The 17,150-nt window shown below is 44.0% G+C and overlaps 1 protein-coding gene across 4 annotated transcripts in view; it reads right to left on the bottom strand.

Moving 5' to 3' along the window:
* Nucleotides 1-17,150, bottom strand: part of Stard9 (StAR related lipid transfer domain containing 9) — an 80,069-nt gene that overhangs the window by 49,850 nt on the left and 13,069 nt on the right. The gene's annotated exons all lie outside the window — the stretch shown is intronic.

The raw sequence follows: 17,150 nt of genomic DNA, 5'->3' as shown, positions 1-17,150 counted from the left end.
GGTTGTGAGCCACCATGTGGTTGCTGGGATTTGAACTCTGCACCTTTGGAAGAGCAGTCGGTGCTCTTACCCGCTGAGCCATCTCACCAGCCCGATTTATTTTATTTTTAATTATTTCTGTATATGTGCATGTAGAATATTACACACAATCCCATGGGCTTGAAGTTACTATCTGAATTGCTATCTGAGTACTAGGAACTGAATTGGGTCCTCTGAAAGAACAGTGAGTATTCTTAAAGGACTGGGCTGTATCTCGGCCTCAGTGTTCCACAGTCTAACAAAAAGAATCTAAGGCAGGACAAAGATAAAAAAGCAAAACCATACATTTCCTCCTACACAGGGAAATGCTTACTTGATTAAGGGAATGGTGATAGTGAAACTCAGCCCAAAAAGATAAACTCAAGGCCTGAAGACCCCACAGGACCAGTTTAGCTCGAAAGTTAGGGAAAGTTATCCCTGAGGGTCCGTCCTCTGACTGCCCCTGAGAGCTGGCAGGTTCTGCTAGACAATCACTTCAGTTGAGGTCAGGTTCTATGACAAATTCAGAAACCTCCAGAAGTCCTCATGTGGAAACTGAGCTTTAAGTTCCTAGGTCTCCTGAAACCTCAACCGAACTCTGCTAGGCAGCAGCCGAGCACTTCTGGACACGGGTGCTGGTCTTGGTGGAAAGCAGAACCCAGTTCTCCACCTCAGCGCCCTCTTCACTTGCTAGCTGCTGGAACAGTGACATCTGAGAGGAGGCTACCAACCAGAGAGACTTTCCAAAGAGAGACGGAAGCAGGCAGCAGTTGACAAACTCCCTCAGAGGAGCAATTGCAGTGGCAGAAGTGTGGCAGATGGCTCTCTGCTGCCTGTTCTGTGGTGTGATTGGATCCCTGATGCCTAGGGGGTACCACTGTGTCCCTGATCTTTTTTTTTTTTTTTTTTCAACTTCCCTTTCAATTCTCACTCATCTGCTATGGTTCCAAATTGTAGTGTGGGTCATATACTTCAAAGCAGGGTGATCCTGGGCAAGTTTTATAAGCTTCAGTTTATCCAGCTGTAAGATGGATCAGTATCACACAGACTGCTGTAGAGACTGATGTCACACATAAAACCAGGGGCAACCAGAAACAGACAGCAGCTAGGTCAGGACTACACAGCTCTGTATTTTAGCAGCTGCACTTATGCTTCTTGGCAGAGAACTGTTCATTTTTGTTTGCTTTTTAATGCTTCCACTATCTGGGCAAAAGGCCATAGGAACCCAGCCTGCAGTAAAAGACTGAGGCTCCCATGATCTCTCTAGTCACACTAACTCCACGTTAGCAAAGTTAAGGATCGGGTGAGGTCTTGTTTGCCTCCTAAAGTCCGAGTAGGTGAAATTCTTGAGTGTGAAGAAGTAGTATATTTTGCTGCATTAGACTAAATAAGTTAATTACCATCCACTAATTATTTGGAAAATCTTCCACAGAACAACTTCCTAGGGCAAGAGCTGGGAAGGGAGGAAACAAAGAACCATATCTAAATATAAACGTTTTTTTTTTCTTCCCACAGTTTTGATCAGCTGAGCAAAGAGAGAGTGAAAAACAAACAAAAAATTTTGTCCATATTTTCCCATTAATTAATTAATTTATTTATTTGCTTTATATCCCAATCAAAGCCCCCACTCACCTCCTGGTCCCCACTTCACCCAGCCCCTACCTACCCCCACCTCACCCCCTTCCCCACCCTGCCACACCAAGTCAATGCAGGACTAAGCGCATCCTCTCCTACTGAAGCCAGACAAGGTGGCCCAGTTGAGGAATTGGTCTACAGGCAGGCAACAGAGTCTGGGACAGCCCCTGCGCCAGCTGTTAGATGAAGACCAAGCTGCATATCTGCCTCATATGTGTGGTGGGTCTAGGTCCTCTTTGTCTATATTTTTATCCAAATGCAAATGACTACCTAAATGTTTTCCGAAAGTATCTTTGAAGAAAGCACTTTGCTTAATGATAAAAGATGTCAACAGGCATCTGGGCTTTATCAAAAAAAATGATAGAGACTGTTAAGATATAGCTGTTAGACTTAGCATATCTAATCCTGGAAAACCCACAGCCTTAGAAAGAAAATAGGCAAAGAACGTGTGCTCCACTCTACCCAGGTTAACACAATGAAGCAGATGTAAGCAGCTCACTGTGACAACCTAAAAGTTAAAATAAAACACTGGCCGGGCGGTGGTGGCGCACGCCTTTAATCCCAGCACTCGGGAGGCAGAGGCAGGTGGATTTCTGAGTTCGAGGCCAGCCTGGTCTACAAAGTGAGTTCCAGNGAGGCCAGCCTGGTCTACAAAGTGAGTTCCAGAACAGCCAGAGCTATACAGAGAAACCCTGTCGTGAAAAACCAAAAAAAAAAAAAAAAAAAAAAGCAGAGTACAGAGTCCCCTATTTGAAGAGAGAATATTCATGTAGGATCTGTAACTCAGTGGGGGCTTCAGTTGGCAAAAGAACATCCTAACTCTTCCTTTAAAGAGATGCACTGAAAGTTTAATAGGCAAAACAAAACCACAGACTTTGAGATTTCTGTGTTAAAAGATGGATCTCTGGACAAATAACTTGAACTCAGTTTCCTTATCTCTGAAATGAAGATAATGCTCCCAGCCGGGGCTGGAGACAGCTCAGTACTAGAGTGCCTTGCCTATCAAACTCCAGAACCAAAAAAAATTATAATCACGCCTAACACGGGGTTAACAGACATTATTTCAGCCTTGGCCCAAGTACAGATCAAGCATTGTCTCTGTTCCTCTAGAGCAGATTCCCCACAGGAAAGAAGCATCAGCCTCTATCTGACGTTGGCAGATGAATAAAGATTTCCTGTTTTTCATGCGATGCCCTATGCTAAGTTACTCCATACAACAGTAGATTTTCACTGCCCTAGGAGACTCTATGAGTCGCTTTTGACTCTGTTTTGAGGATGAGGGATAACAGCCATTGGATGGAACCAGAAACTGTACCACTGTCAGCACCACTACTCCAGCATGAATTGATGAATGACATCCCTAGGAATACATGGGGAGCCATTCAGTACATTTACTGGGGGAACTGAAACTGTGAGAGCACATCGGTATTTTACAATCATATTAGGGAACTGGGCATGGTGGGCACGCCCTTAATCCAGCCCCTGAGAAGCAGAGGCAGGTGGGCGATCTCTGAGTTCAAGATCAGCCTGGTCTACAGAGAGAATTCCAGGACAGCCAGGAATATACAGAGAACCCCTGTCTTACAAAGGGGGCTGGGGGCTAAATCTAAGAACTTACTAGACACACAAGACTAAGGAAAGAGGAGGATTCTCTTGTGCCCCACGAAGTGATGGATATCTAACACTATGATGGCATGGCTCCATACCAACATATCTTCTGCTACCTGGTATGTGTGTCATGGACTGAGAAGCCCCACCTCAGCTTGGTGCGGCACTGCTGATACAGCCTACTCAAAGGTCTGCTCATCACCCATTTGCCTGTGTTTGGCTATCTGGATCTGACCCTGGACCTGCCTCCCTCTTTCCTGCTCTGGTCTTGTTTCCTTTCATCTCTCAGCTGTAATATTACTGGGGGCAATCACTGCATTAGCTGGGAGTGAGCTAGACCAGTGACTCTCAAGCTAGAATCATTCACTAGAACTTCAATACAAACACTACTTAAAAAAGGAGGGGAAACCACAGGGGATAGCGCGACAACTCGGACCAGTAGCAGTGGAAACTGACTACCCTCAGCTCAGGAGAGAGAGCTCAGAGGCAAGAGAGAAAGAGATCACCAAGACCGGAGAGGAGGGAGGCAGGCAGGGTGCCAGTTTAAGGGAGGCCTGACTTAAAAATTGCCAGACTGGAAAACACAGAACCTGCATGGTCTGAGCTAGGTCCTCTGCATGTATATGATGGCTCTGTAGCTTGCTGTTCTTGTGGGACTTCTGCCAGCTCTTGGGATCCTTTTCCTCCTACTGGGCTGCCTCAGTCAGCCTTCATATGAGAGTTTGTGCCTAATCTTACTGTAACTTGTTAAGTCACCTTTGGTTGGTATCCCTGTGAAATCTGCTTTTTTAAACATTTATTTATTTATTTATTTATGGAAAGTGAGGAGAGTGGATCTGGGGGAGAGGAAGGTGGAGGAGGGACTGGGAGGAGTAGAGAGAGAAGGAAAACTGTGGTTGTGATGTATGAAAGAATTTATAAAAAAAAAAAAAAAAAAAAAAGAGGTTGTCAGAGTGGGCCAATCCTATTGCAGGAAACTACCTCCCCCTATCTCCTTCTAGGGATCTCACTCATTTGACCCCCAACCTCAAGCCAGAGGGGAAAGGAACCCATTGATCAGCCTGATGGGCTGGGTCACTCCTTGGGGCACAGAGTAAGGTGGGAAAAAGTGAAGAGTTGACATGGAGGAGCAAAATGAAGTAACTCAACATAACAGAGAAGAAGGCTGCCTGAAAACCAAGAACATGGCATGGAGGATACATATACATTGATTATAAATGTCCCAAGGGCCAGTATTTGACTGGCTTGCCTCCCTGAGGGGCAGTATGAGGCAGACTAGTGCCCTGTCTCTGGCCTCTTCTTCATCTTCTTTTCTCCTGACATTAGCAGCAAACATCTTATTCTCTCTCTTTGCTTTCCAGCAATTCTGCTCTGCCTCACCCTTACCACAGGTCTTCAAGCAACAGGGCTGAATGAGTGTGCACCCCTTCCTGTCAGAGCTGATCATCTCAGGTATTTGCTACAGCAAGGGGAAGATGACTCAGGGGAAACCTGAACAGGGCCTGTCTAAGCTGTATGAACAAAGGTGTCACACTGTGAGAGACTGACTGAATGGACTTGGAACAAACAAACACAGCAGGAAACAGGAAACTGACATTTGTCAGTGCAAGCTCAGAATCATGCTTCTTCTCTCCCACTAAGTGCTCCAGTGTCCTTTCCATGACAAGGCAACCACAGTTCAGCCACAAAACCATCAGTAATATAAGACACTAAACAGGGCAGAAATAAATCGCTGATAGATTTCAACCACAGAAAAATAAAAACTGAAATTATGAGCCACCCAAAATGCAATGGAAATAACAACTTAACAGTAAAATACAGCAAACACAGTGACCACAGTAAAGTATAGCTTTGTATAGTCTAATTACAAAGAACAGTTTACATGTATTTTAACCTATAGTCTTTCTACAAAATTATGGGAAATGGGGGGAGGGGATAAGTAGAATTTAATTAGCAGATACACTTTTGCCGCCACAGAAGGAAAATTTTGGGAATTAAAGCAAACTTTTGTCTGTGCAACAACACAGATAATACTATTCAAGGTTAGTAAATGGAGAAATTCTTTTTCTTTTTTCTTGAGACAAGGTCTCAGAATGTAGTTCAGGCTAGCCTCAAATTCACAGAGACCCACCTGCCTCTGTATCCCCAGTGCTGGGATTAAATGCATGCATCACCAGGCCCAGGAAAAAAAAAAAGAAGAAACAAAATAACAAAAACAAAAGCTACTCCTTACAACTTGTGAGACTCAGCTTGTTCTTTCTGCCTTATAGGTCCTGGGGAATCAGATTCAGGTTGTCAGGCTGGATGGCAAGTGCCTTAACCTGATGGGCCATCTCACCAGCCAGAGAAAAGAAAATGTACCAATTCTGTATTCATCATATCTGGGAAACAGAAAACTCTCGGGACAGAAAACTGTCAGGAGCTGAAGTGGAAAAACATGCAAACACACGGGAATAGCATTAGAGAGTGACCCCAGGGGCTACATTTATTCTGTTTTCTAAAGGGGTGATTTTAAAATTCTGTTTGAGGCATTCCCCCATTTCACCTAACACACAAGTGACTTGGGTTCAGGTCCCAAGACTAGGAAAAAAAAAGTCACAAAAACACACTCACCAAAAACTGGACCTTAGGGGTTAGGGAGTGATTGATCAGCAATTAAGAATGCATGCTGCCCTTTGCAGAGGCCCCAAGGTTGGTTCCCAGCAACCAGTATCAGCTGGCTCACAGTTGCCTCCTGTAACTCCAGCTCCAGGGCTTCTGTGGGCACCTGCACTAACAGGCATCTGAGCATGCACACATACAAAATTATTTGGATTTATGTTATGTGTACATGTGCATGCCTGGTACACACAGAGATCAGAAGAAGGCAACAAGTGCTCTTAACAGCTGAGCTACCGTCTCTGCCCTGATATACATAATTTAAAAATAGTTTTTAAAAAGGGAACTGCATTACATAAAACTGCAGTCTTACAAAAGGGGAAATATGCGGGTCAGGCAGTGGTGGCACACGCCTTTAATCCTAGCACTTGGGAGGCAGAGGAGTTCGAGGCCAGCCTGGTCTACAGAGTGAGTTCCAGGACAACCAAGGCTACACAGAGAAACCCTGTCTCAAAAAAAAAAAAACCAAAACAACAACAACAACAACAAAACAAAAACAAAAACAAAAACAAAAAACAAAATAAGGAGGGAAAATATGCTTTGTATTGGAAACCTAACCAACTCTCCAGGGCTAATGAAGTCATGGATTACCACTTTACTAATTCAACAATTCTTTTTTTTTTTTAAAGATTAATTTATTTATGTTATGTATATGAGTACACTGTTGCTGTCTTCAGACACACCAGAAGAGGGCATCAGATCCCATTATAGATGGTTGTGAGACACCATGTGGTGCTAGGAATTGAACTCAGTCAATAATCTTATCTGCTGAGCCATCTCTCTAGCCCCAATCAAACAAATCTTTTTTTTGTTTGTTTGTTTTTTTTTGTTTTTTCGAGACAGGGTTTCTCTGTGTAGCCCTGGCTGTCCTGGAACTCACTCTGTAGACCAGGCTGGTCTCGAACTCAGAAATCCGCCTGCCTCTGCCTCCCGAGTGCTGGGATTAAAGGCGTGTGCCACCACGCCTGGCTCAAACAAACAATTCTTAACTACTTAATATTTATCCTTTCATTTAGAGGTAAGTGTTGTGGTGGTTTGATTAGGAATGGACCTCGGACTCCTGTTGAATGCTTGGTCCTTAGGGAGTGGCACTTTTGGGAAATGTGGCCTTGTTGGAGTAGCTGTATCACTGTGTAGGCAAACTTTGAGGTTTCACATATGCTTAAGTTAGCCCTAGTGCGGCCGTCTCCTTCTGTTGCCTTTGGAGCAAGATACAAACTCTCAGCTCCTTCTCTAATAAAATGACTGCCTGCATGCCACCATGCCTCTCACCATGACGATAATAGACTAAACCTCTGAAACTATAAGCTAGCCCTAAATTAATGTTTTCCCTTTATAAGAGTTGTTATGGGGGCTGGTGAGATGGCTCAGCGGTTAAGAGCACTGACTGCTTTTCTGAAGGTCCTGAGTTCAAATCCCAGCAACCACATGGTGGCTCATAACCATCCGTACTGAGATCTAGTGCCCTCTTCTGGAGTGTCTGAAGACAGCTTCAGTGTACTTACATATAATAAATAAAGTAATCTTAAAAAAAAAAAAAAAAAAGAGTTGTTATGGCCATGGTGTCTCTCAACAGCAATAGAAACCCTACCTAAGATAACTGTAGTTCTCATCCTTCATCAAAGATACCTTCTTTGCAACAGATGGCAACCATTACAAAAAAATCACTACTGATTTAAAAAGGAGAGAGGGAGAGAGAGAGAGAGAGAGAGAGAGAGAGAGAGAGAGAGAGAGAGAGAGATTGATTGTAAGGTGCTCTGGGATCATTGCAGAAGCAGGTGTAGAAAGTTTTAGAGTCAGATGAACACAAGTTTGCCATAAGATTGTGTCTCCTAGAAATGGCACAAAGGCTATACCTATAAAACCTCACTAACATGGCTGCCTAAACAAAACCAGAACAATCATGACACCAATGGACATGCTAACATGGGATGGGAAAATCTCACAGGAACTCAACACTACACACAAAAACAAAACAAAACAAAACAAAACAAAACAAAACAAAAAACCCTATGGGCAACTGGGTAAAATGGTCTTCCCCAGGGAATAGCCTCCCAATTGACTATCCAATACCAAGTGCCCCGAGATCATACACATGCATGTAATATTATACTGACTGAGCAGGTTGTATTCATGTATTTAGGAATATATCCACTGACCTATCCTTCCAGCCCAAGTATGAATTCTTAATGTGTATAAGGTAGATGCAGAAGGCATAAATGATTAAGCAAAGTGTTCAATGACCATGTGTGGTCCCACATTCCACCCCACCTGAACGACACTTGGGCAGGCAAAATGAGAGGCATTAAACTGCATTATCATAGGCCACCATCCAGTGTTAGGTTTGTGGGGAGCGCCAATGCATGGTTCAGGGGGTGGGAGAATACAGCCAGGCTGGGGACCTTAGCCTGAGTGAGAAATGACATAGGCTGAAGCGGAAGCAGAGGTTCCCTGACTCCCAGGAGTCTAGTCTCCACTGGAAACTGTGTAGAGTCAGGTATGGAGGTGGCCCATGAGCCTGCGAGGAGCCCAAGACCAGGGTTTCCCAAACTCCTGAACATCAAGATGTCACTGGAAATCACAGGGAGTTGGGAATGAGGAGACTCACAGGGTGAATACAACAAGCCCAGGCTGGGGAATGGGGAACCCCTGCTTAGCTCAGCAGTGGTGAGTCTGAGGTCGAGGAGGGACCTTATGTGTGAGACTTAGGCTGTGTGGTGCCGCTCTGAAGACGAAGGCTTTCTCCCTGCTCCTCATAGCAATTCTTGATGAGCCAATCCTTAGTTCTAAATTGTTTATTGACTGTTCATCTTGGAAAATGGGTGCATACAACTCCTCAGGGTGGCCCTTTTGTAGGAAAATATGTCCAGGAAGGAAGCTTATTGGCTAAACCCTCATGGCTCATCTAGATACCTCATTAACATGGAGAACTCTGTTCTGATCTAAGCGACCATAGGTCACATCCTTTTGTGGGGAGTGTGATCCTGTGTTCTGAGCCAAGAATCTGGTAGGGTGCAGGGAAACGCCTACCATCCTCAGAGGAGTTCCAGGGTCTCTGAACCCATTCAACCTTACCAAGTTTCCTAGCATGGTCCACTGCCCCACAACCATGGGATACAAACAAAAGCAGTTTAGACACAGGAAATACACAATAGTTTTCCTATATCCCACTTTTGGATCAGCAATCATTTCAAAACTCCTTAGGTCCCTGCTGCATCTTATAGATCGGATTTGATGCTGCAGCAGATACTATCAGTGCCCTAGCCACACACACACCTGGATCCCTTCACAATTCCCCAGAATGCCAGCCTATTAATAAGTAGGTTTCACTCTTAAAAGCCGGTACACCTGTCCAAGGTCTGTACTCAGGTTATGGGAACTCTGTTTACCAGCTAGAAGTCCCATATGGCAATTTCAAGCAATAGTCCATGTGAGAAAAATCTGAAGAAAACAATTACTGATAGGGAAAATCCACTCTGTATACAACACAGCCCAGTTGAATTAGGCCTTCTAAGTGTCCCTTGTGTGGCTACCCTGTAGGTATGAAGATATTCTTCTAAAGAGAGTCTTGTGGCTACCTTTGGCTCTCTGACTGAGACAACAGGCTCCAAGAAATTAGAACTTTTTGAGAACTCCCATGCTGGGAGAAAGAAAAGGCTGAAGCCTAGTTCATACAGGTTGTTAGATCACCTTGTAGGAGAGAAAAGAGCTTAGACATTGTCGTGGATGGGACCACACCTGACTAGCCCTTCTATTTAAACCTGAACCTCAGGTCAGAATCCGAAAGGTCATGTTGGATGTTGGGGATCATTGGACCTCCTTGTTCCTCTTCCCAGTGTGGCCACATTGAATCAACCTTTCTGCTTCTCACCATTACATGATTATTCTCTAACTGACCTATTGAGGACAACTGGTAGAGTCTAGCTTATTAAAACTGCTCTGACCCCAACCCCGAGTAACACTTGCTCAGCTCCCTTCCTGGCTGTCCCTCCCCACTTCTTCATTCCACCTGGCAATATTTCCTAGAAAACTGCTTTCACAGTAGTAGTCTGCTAGCACAGAAACCACTGAAAAAATTATGGGCCCACGTTTAAATAAAAAGGCTGTGTGTCACTGTAAAAACAAGCCCAGGATTCAGACACAGATGACTCCAAATGACAGCCTCAGCTCTACAGCTCACCTGTCTGTCTGTCACTCCAAATGGCAGGTTCAGCCCTACATCTTTTCTGTCTATCTCTTTGTCTACTTATCTATCCATCCATCCATCTTCTACCTTGAGGGTCCTGGGGACTGAATTCAAGTCATGAGGCTCAGTGGCAAGCACTTTTACCTATTGCATCATATCACCCAGCCTCAGCTCTACAATTTAAAGAGGTAGTCTTGACCGGGCGTGGTGGCACACGCCTTTAATTCCAGAATTTGGGAGGCAGAGGCAGGCGGATTTCTGAGTTCGAGGCCAGCCTGGTCTACAAAGTGAGTTCCAGAACAGCCAGAGCTATACAGAGAAACCCTGTCTTGAAAAAAAAAAAAGAGATAGTCTTAAATAAAAGAAAGGTTGCATCTACTAGCCTGCCTATAATGTATAGCTCAATGGTATGGCTTCTGCTTGGCATGCTCAGACAGATCCCTTTTTTTAATCCTCAGTAGAATCCTAGTAGTTTATTAGGGGGGCTAATGATTAACTGTCATAACCATTTTGTGATAGCCAACTACACCAGGTATGGCAGCATATGTAAAGGTACTTTTTTGGGTTTTTGTTTTTTTGTTTGTTTGTTTGGTTTGGTTTGGTTTTTTTGGTTTTTTGAAGTAGGGTTTCTCTGTGTAGCCCTGGCTGGCCTCGAACTCAAAAATCTGCCTGCCTCTGCCTCCCAAGTGCTGGAACCAACGGCGTGCACTACCACACCTAGCTGGAAGTACTTTTTAAACTAGACTATGAAGAAACTAACTCATAGAACAGCTGTTCTTCAGCTTAGCACATTTCCTCCAGTCTGTAAGTATAACATTCCCATTTGCCAATGAATAGAAAATTTATAAAACACTAGTTCTTGGCTGGCTGTAGTGGCATATGCTTTTAATTCCAGCACTCGAGAGCCAGAGAAAGGCAGATCTCTATGAATTCAAGGCCAGTATGGTCTACAAAGAAAAGTTCCAGAACAGCCAGGGCTGTTACATAGAGAAACCCTGTCTCCAAAACAAAACAAAACAATCAAAAAACAATACCCCCAACTCCATTCTCAGATTTTAGCATGCATCTCAAGTACTTGGACAATATTAAAAGAAAGTTGGTAACACAGGGAGAGGGAGGAAGGCGAGATACATAAGTAACACTAAGGATGCCTGAAAAAGTCATAAAGAAACACATTATTTTATAAGCTTATTTTAAAATACTAATGTAGTGTGTGTGTGTGTGTGTGTGTGTGTGTGCGCGCGCGCGTGCGCGCACACGTGCAGTTTAAATGGAGTTACACCATAGCAGATGGCAAGGCTCCTTTTGACCGCACAGTTCATAGTACATCACTTGAGCCAGATGAGGGTTGTGAGCAAAGGCAAGGCTTCCAAAACCTTCCTCAACACAGTATTTATTTAAACACAATACCACATCTGTGGAGAAAGGAAAAACCAAACAAAAACAAATGAGCACTTCCTTCCTAGCCTTTAGACTCATTGCTCCTTCCTTCCCTTTTCTTCAAATATACCCGTCCCTACGCACACTGCTCTCATGAGGATAGCATGTAAAAGATCAGCAGTTCTGGGAGCTGGATCCCTGTGTCTAGGGCTGCCTTGGGTTCACTATCACAAGAAAACCCTAGTCAAGTCCCTGAAGTGCTTACCGCACAGAAGGGAACTCATTAGGCTGAGGCTCAGACACGGCACCCACATGTAACACAGTGAATTCACAACCATGGAAAGAATGAGTAATGAATACATAACTCTGGACTGACTCCAGTACGCTCAGAAAAAAATATGTGGAGGAAAATTGCATTATGGCTGTTCTGTAGTTTTCCTCTAAATCCCGCCTGAATTACTCTCCACATGTGTTATCTTCATTCAGAAGCACATCCCCAGGTCAGTGTTACACACAGNTCTGTTTTCAGTGTGCTCACAGAGCGCCTTAGCATTGTTTCTTTTTTTTTTTTTTTTTTTTGGTTTTTCTCTGTATAGCCCTGGCTGTCCTGGAACTCACTTTGTAGACCAGGCTGACCTTGAACTCAGAAATCTGCCTGCCTCTGCCACTGAGTGCTGGGATTAAAGGCATGCGCCACCACACCCACTTAGCATTGTTTCTAATGGGTCTGTTCCAGCAGCACTAAGAGGTAGTCAAGTAGGACCAACCTGCTTTGAATTGTTTGAGCTGCAAATTCTTATATAGAAGGAAGCAGGACGCTGGAGATGTGGCTCAGTGGGCAGGGAGCTCACCAGACAAGTGTTTGGGTTCTGAGAACAGAAGAGCTGGGTGGGTGTGGCACCTCACCCATCATCCAAGCATGCATGAGAGGGAAGACAGGGAATCTCCAGTGACAGAGCTGCCTCAGCACTTAACTCAGAGTGCCTGAGGAAGACACGGGGCATCAGCCCTGGGCTTACACACACACACACACACACACACACACACACACACACACACACACTAACCTCCATACATGCCTCCGCACCACACATACACAAATATGGGGGAAGGGAAACAAGCCCAAACGATTGTGCCTATGTGGAAAAACTTTTCCGACAATTATGCTGCTAGAAGCTTATTTCCTGTTTTTAATCTTGATGAGTCTGAAGGGTCTCTCCAGCTCAGTGTTGGTGCTAGAGATGAAAGTGAACTGGTTTCATACTCTAGCAAGGCCAGTTGAAGCCCATCTCACTTTAAGGTTTGGTTTAACAGATTTTGTGATGCATCTGCCTCAGACAGCCTCACTGGCAGTACACCTTCCTGCCTAAAGTCATATTCCCCTCCTCCAGTCCCAAAGCCTTTGCAGAAGGGACAGGCTGCATGTTAGTCACAAGACCTCAAAACACACTGACGTCAAGCCACTTCTTCTGCTTTAGCTCTCAGACTTCAAGTCAATTTCAAACTACACAAAACTAACTCCAGCTTTACAAATATTCGTGCAACAAAAAAGCAGGAAGATTTTAATTCCAGGCCAGCCTGGCCTGCACAGGAACTCTGTCCCCAAACAAACACAAAGCATCATATATTAAGTCTTCTGGATTCATTCTGGCGGACTTGGATTCATTCCCCTGATTTGAAACTGACACCCCAAGGAATAGCACAGATGAAAGAGAACCTACTTAGAAAAGGGGGTACCAGGAATGCTGAGATATCCTGGGAAGAAAAGGAGCACCATGAGCTAGTGTAGCTCTGTAATCTCAGCACTCTGGAGGCTGAGGCAGGAGGACAACAAATTGAAGATTTATCATAGTTACATAATGAGTTCCACAGAAGACTAACTACAGGGCTGGTGTGCAGATCCTAGCCCCAAGGGAGCACCTCCAACTATATACACTTCAACATCTGACCCCAAAGTATAAGTTGTTGCTTGTATCTCACAGAATACTCAAGTCCACAAAAGTAGTCAGGTAATTTAGAATAAGGCATCTTGGGGCTGGAGAGAGGTCCTGAGTTCAATTCCCAGCAACCACATGTAATTCCCTCACAACCATCTGTAATGAGATCTGATGCCCTCTTCTGGTGTGTCTGAAGACAGCTACAGTGTACTTAGATATAATAATAAATAAATCTAAGAAGAAAAAGAAGAAGAAGAAGAAGAAGAAGAAGAAGAAGAAGAAGAAGAAGAAGAAGAAGAGGCAGAAGAAGCAGAAGCAGAAGCAGCGGCAGCAGCGGCAGCAGTCACGCATGGTGGCACAAACTTGTATTCCTAGCACTTGGAAGGTAGGAGGATCAACAAATTTGAGGTCAGGGTAACTACATGAGAAACAAAACAAAAAAAGTGACGTTTTCTCCCAGTGGAAGCAAGTTGGTTCCAAAAACATTTCCAAACTCAACTTTGACCTGTCCAAACCCTCAAACTGAATCACTAAACTCCATGTAACGTTTCCTGGTGCTTGAAGAGAAGGAAGGAGTTGTTAACTTTCTTAAAATCTCTTATGTGGGACAGAAGGAAAAACTGTACCAGCCTGAGACCATGACATGTCTGTATTTAACATCACCACAACACCGCCACAAATAAGATGGGATCCGTTTAACAGGAGAGGAAAAACAGAGAGAGTAATTAAGGGTTTCTATTCTTGTCAAATTCCATCTCAATAGAACCACTGACTCTCCCAACTCCACGGAAGCTGTATCAATCTTCCTCCTACATCAACTTGGTGAGCATCCCTAGAAAGCACCTGTCTTGTGCCTAAATGCCTGACTTCAGAAATAGTCACTGGATGAAATGAGTGATAGAGGACTAATGCACTACTTCTAGGGAATCCCCAGGACAAATGCCTCTGAGCACACTTCTGCTTGCTTCTTCTACCTCTGAGCAACGGCTACTTAAGAGATGACATAAACTGAGAATTTTAGGGCACAATTCCACATCTGCCTCCATCAACTCACAGGGCTCTGCCTTCTGCAGCTTCAAAAAATCGACGCTGGGTGTGGTGGCCCAGGCCTTTAATCCCAGCTCTGGAGAAACAGAGGCAGGTGGATCTCTAAGAGTTCAAGGCCAGGCTAGTCTACATGTTGAGTTCCAGGCCAGCAAGGGCAACAGAGTGAGACCCTGTCATTGCCCACCCTATTTGTATCCCCCTTCCCAGCCCTTGAGAAAAAATCCAGATGGGTTGATGCCTGAATACACAGTCATTCTTGGAGTTCAGGCTTTTACTGTGTTCAGATTTGAGGGAAGGGGGATACAAATAGCCCATATTCCCCTGCTTCAGAGTTGAAAAATACTGTCTACTGTGCCTCTCTTGCAAAAAGAAGAGATTTCTATAGACGTTTAAACAACTGGACCAGGGCCCTCCATAAAGCCCATACATAGTACACTGAAGCCAGTCTCAGGCAGATTACCCATATACCTATTGTGTTATAGGACTGCATGATAAACAATGAATACTTCTTGACATTATTGACATGATGCTGTCATCTACAAAGTGCACACCCAAAAACTTACACAACTGAGTTACAAAAACTAGTCACATACACAAAACTAAAACTACCTCACAGTAATTAAGGGGACAAGTGCGTTGAGCTGCATTCATAGCTATCACAGGCCCTATGTGGCCTACAGGCTCCTGGCTAAAAAACACGACAGAATGAAACTAAAAAGTAAACTCCAAGTTAGATTAGTGAGTCACATGATACTCTGAAAATCACTGATCCTTCTGGAAATCCAAGGAGCTGAGATTAAATATGTGTGCATGCATGCACCTACGTGTGTGTGTGTGTGTGTGTGTGTGTGTGTGTCTGTGTGTGTGTGTGTGTGTGTGTGTATGTGTGCATGCCTCTGAAAATCACTGATCCTTCTGGAAATCCAAGGAGCTGAGATTAAATATGTGTGCATGCGTTCACCTACGTGTGTGTGTGTGTGTGTGTGTATGTGTGTGTTTTACTTACTTTCAAGTTTTAGGCAAGAATGTCTCTCTCACTTTTGGAAGAGAATAATAGATTTAGGATCTATCTCATTACAAAGAGAGCAATCATATTGTGAATCAGATGTTTAAAATGTTTTTATTAGGGCTGGTGAGATGGCTCAGCGGATAAGAGCACCCGACTGCTCTTCCAAAGGTGCAGAGTTCAAATCCCAGCAACCACATGGTGGCTCATAACCATCCTTAACGAGATCTGACACCTCTTCTGGAGTGTCTGAGGACAGCTACAGTGTACTCACATATAATAAATAAATAAAATCTTAAAAAAAAGTTTTTATTAGCATATATTAACTATACGTAATGGGTTCCATTATGAAACTTACATACTATATTTCAATTATATTCACCCTGTTAATCTCCCTTTCTTCTTCCCTCATACTAAGTCCCTCCCACTTCCTCTTCCTGACTCCTCCCTTTTTACTTTCAAGTCTCTTTCTCTGCTCTTTTATTTTTCAAGGAATTATACTTATATTTCAAGAAATCTGCACTTTATCCATGGCCACTCCGCTGAAGACAATGTCTCTCTCTCCTACCACTGTTAACTACTTAAAAATCCACAGCCCTTCCCACAGCCTCTCTGGCAGGCTCAATGGGATCCAGCTTGTATGCGAGTCATCACAGCTGCTTTGAGTTAGAGTGCAGCAGCCATGTCGTGGCTGGAAGTCAGCCAGCATCTCACACCTTTTATCTTTCTCCAGCTCTTACTCTTTCCTCCCCATCTTCTCTAATATGAACGAACTAGATTTTTTGAGACTTGTCTTAGTTAGGGTTTCCATTGTTGTTAAGAGACACCAAGACCAAGGCAACTCTTATAAAGAACATTTAATTGGGGCTGGCTCACAGTTTCAGAGGTTCAGTTCATTATTAGCAAGGCAGAAAACATGGCAGCATCTAGACAGGCATGGCACTAGAGGAGCTGAGAGTTCTACACCTTGTTCTGAAGGCAAACAAAAAACTGACTCCCACATGGCTAGGAGGAGGATCTCAAAGCCCACCCTCACAGTGACACACTTCCTCCAACAAGGCCACACCTTCTAATATACCACTCCCTGGACCAAGCATATTCAAACCATCATAACACTCTTTCTTCCCATCACTGAGAATAAAAATTACCTGGCCACCCACCTGCCCTTTGGTTTTTTGAGACAGGCTCTGGATGTCCTGGAAACAACTATGTCTACATGGACCAGGCTGGCCTCACAGAGATCCATTCACCTCTGCCTCCCAGAGGCTGGGATTAAAGAGAGGTGCTACCACACCTGGTATAGACCTCCCTTGAAATTTCATCAAATACTTGCTTAAAATGTGTGTTATTTTCCACATTATGGGACTGAGGAGGATAGCTCAATGGATAGAGCAAGCACTCATGGCCCCAGCATCTCTGTCTTAAAAAAATAATATTTTTTTAATTAAAAAGCTAGGTTGGTATAGATAGTAACCACCCATACTCCCAGCATTTGGGAATCAGAAATGGGGGAGTCCCCACAGCTAGGTAGGTAGAGCAGCTAGACTTGGTGAGCCTGGGTTCAGAAGAGACCCTACCTCAAAAGAAAAAAAAGTGGAGAACAATTGAGGAAAGCCTACAAACACAGCTAGACTGTGGCAGAATCATCACCTCTTCCTCCTCCTCCTCCTCCTCC

The sequence above is a fragment of the Mus pahari genome, chromosome 3 (genome assembly GCF_900095145.1).
Source record: "Mus pahari chromosome 3, PAHARI_EIJ_v1.1, whole genome shotgun sequence".
Lineage (NCBI taxonomy): Eukaryota > Metazoa > Chordata > Mammalia > Rodentia > Muridae > Mus > Mus pahari.
The sequence above is the reverse complement of the archived record's forward strand: the minus strand, read 5'-3'. Positions and strand labels throughout refer to the sequence as shown.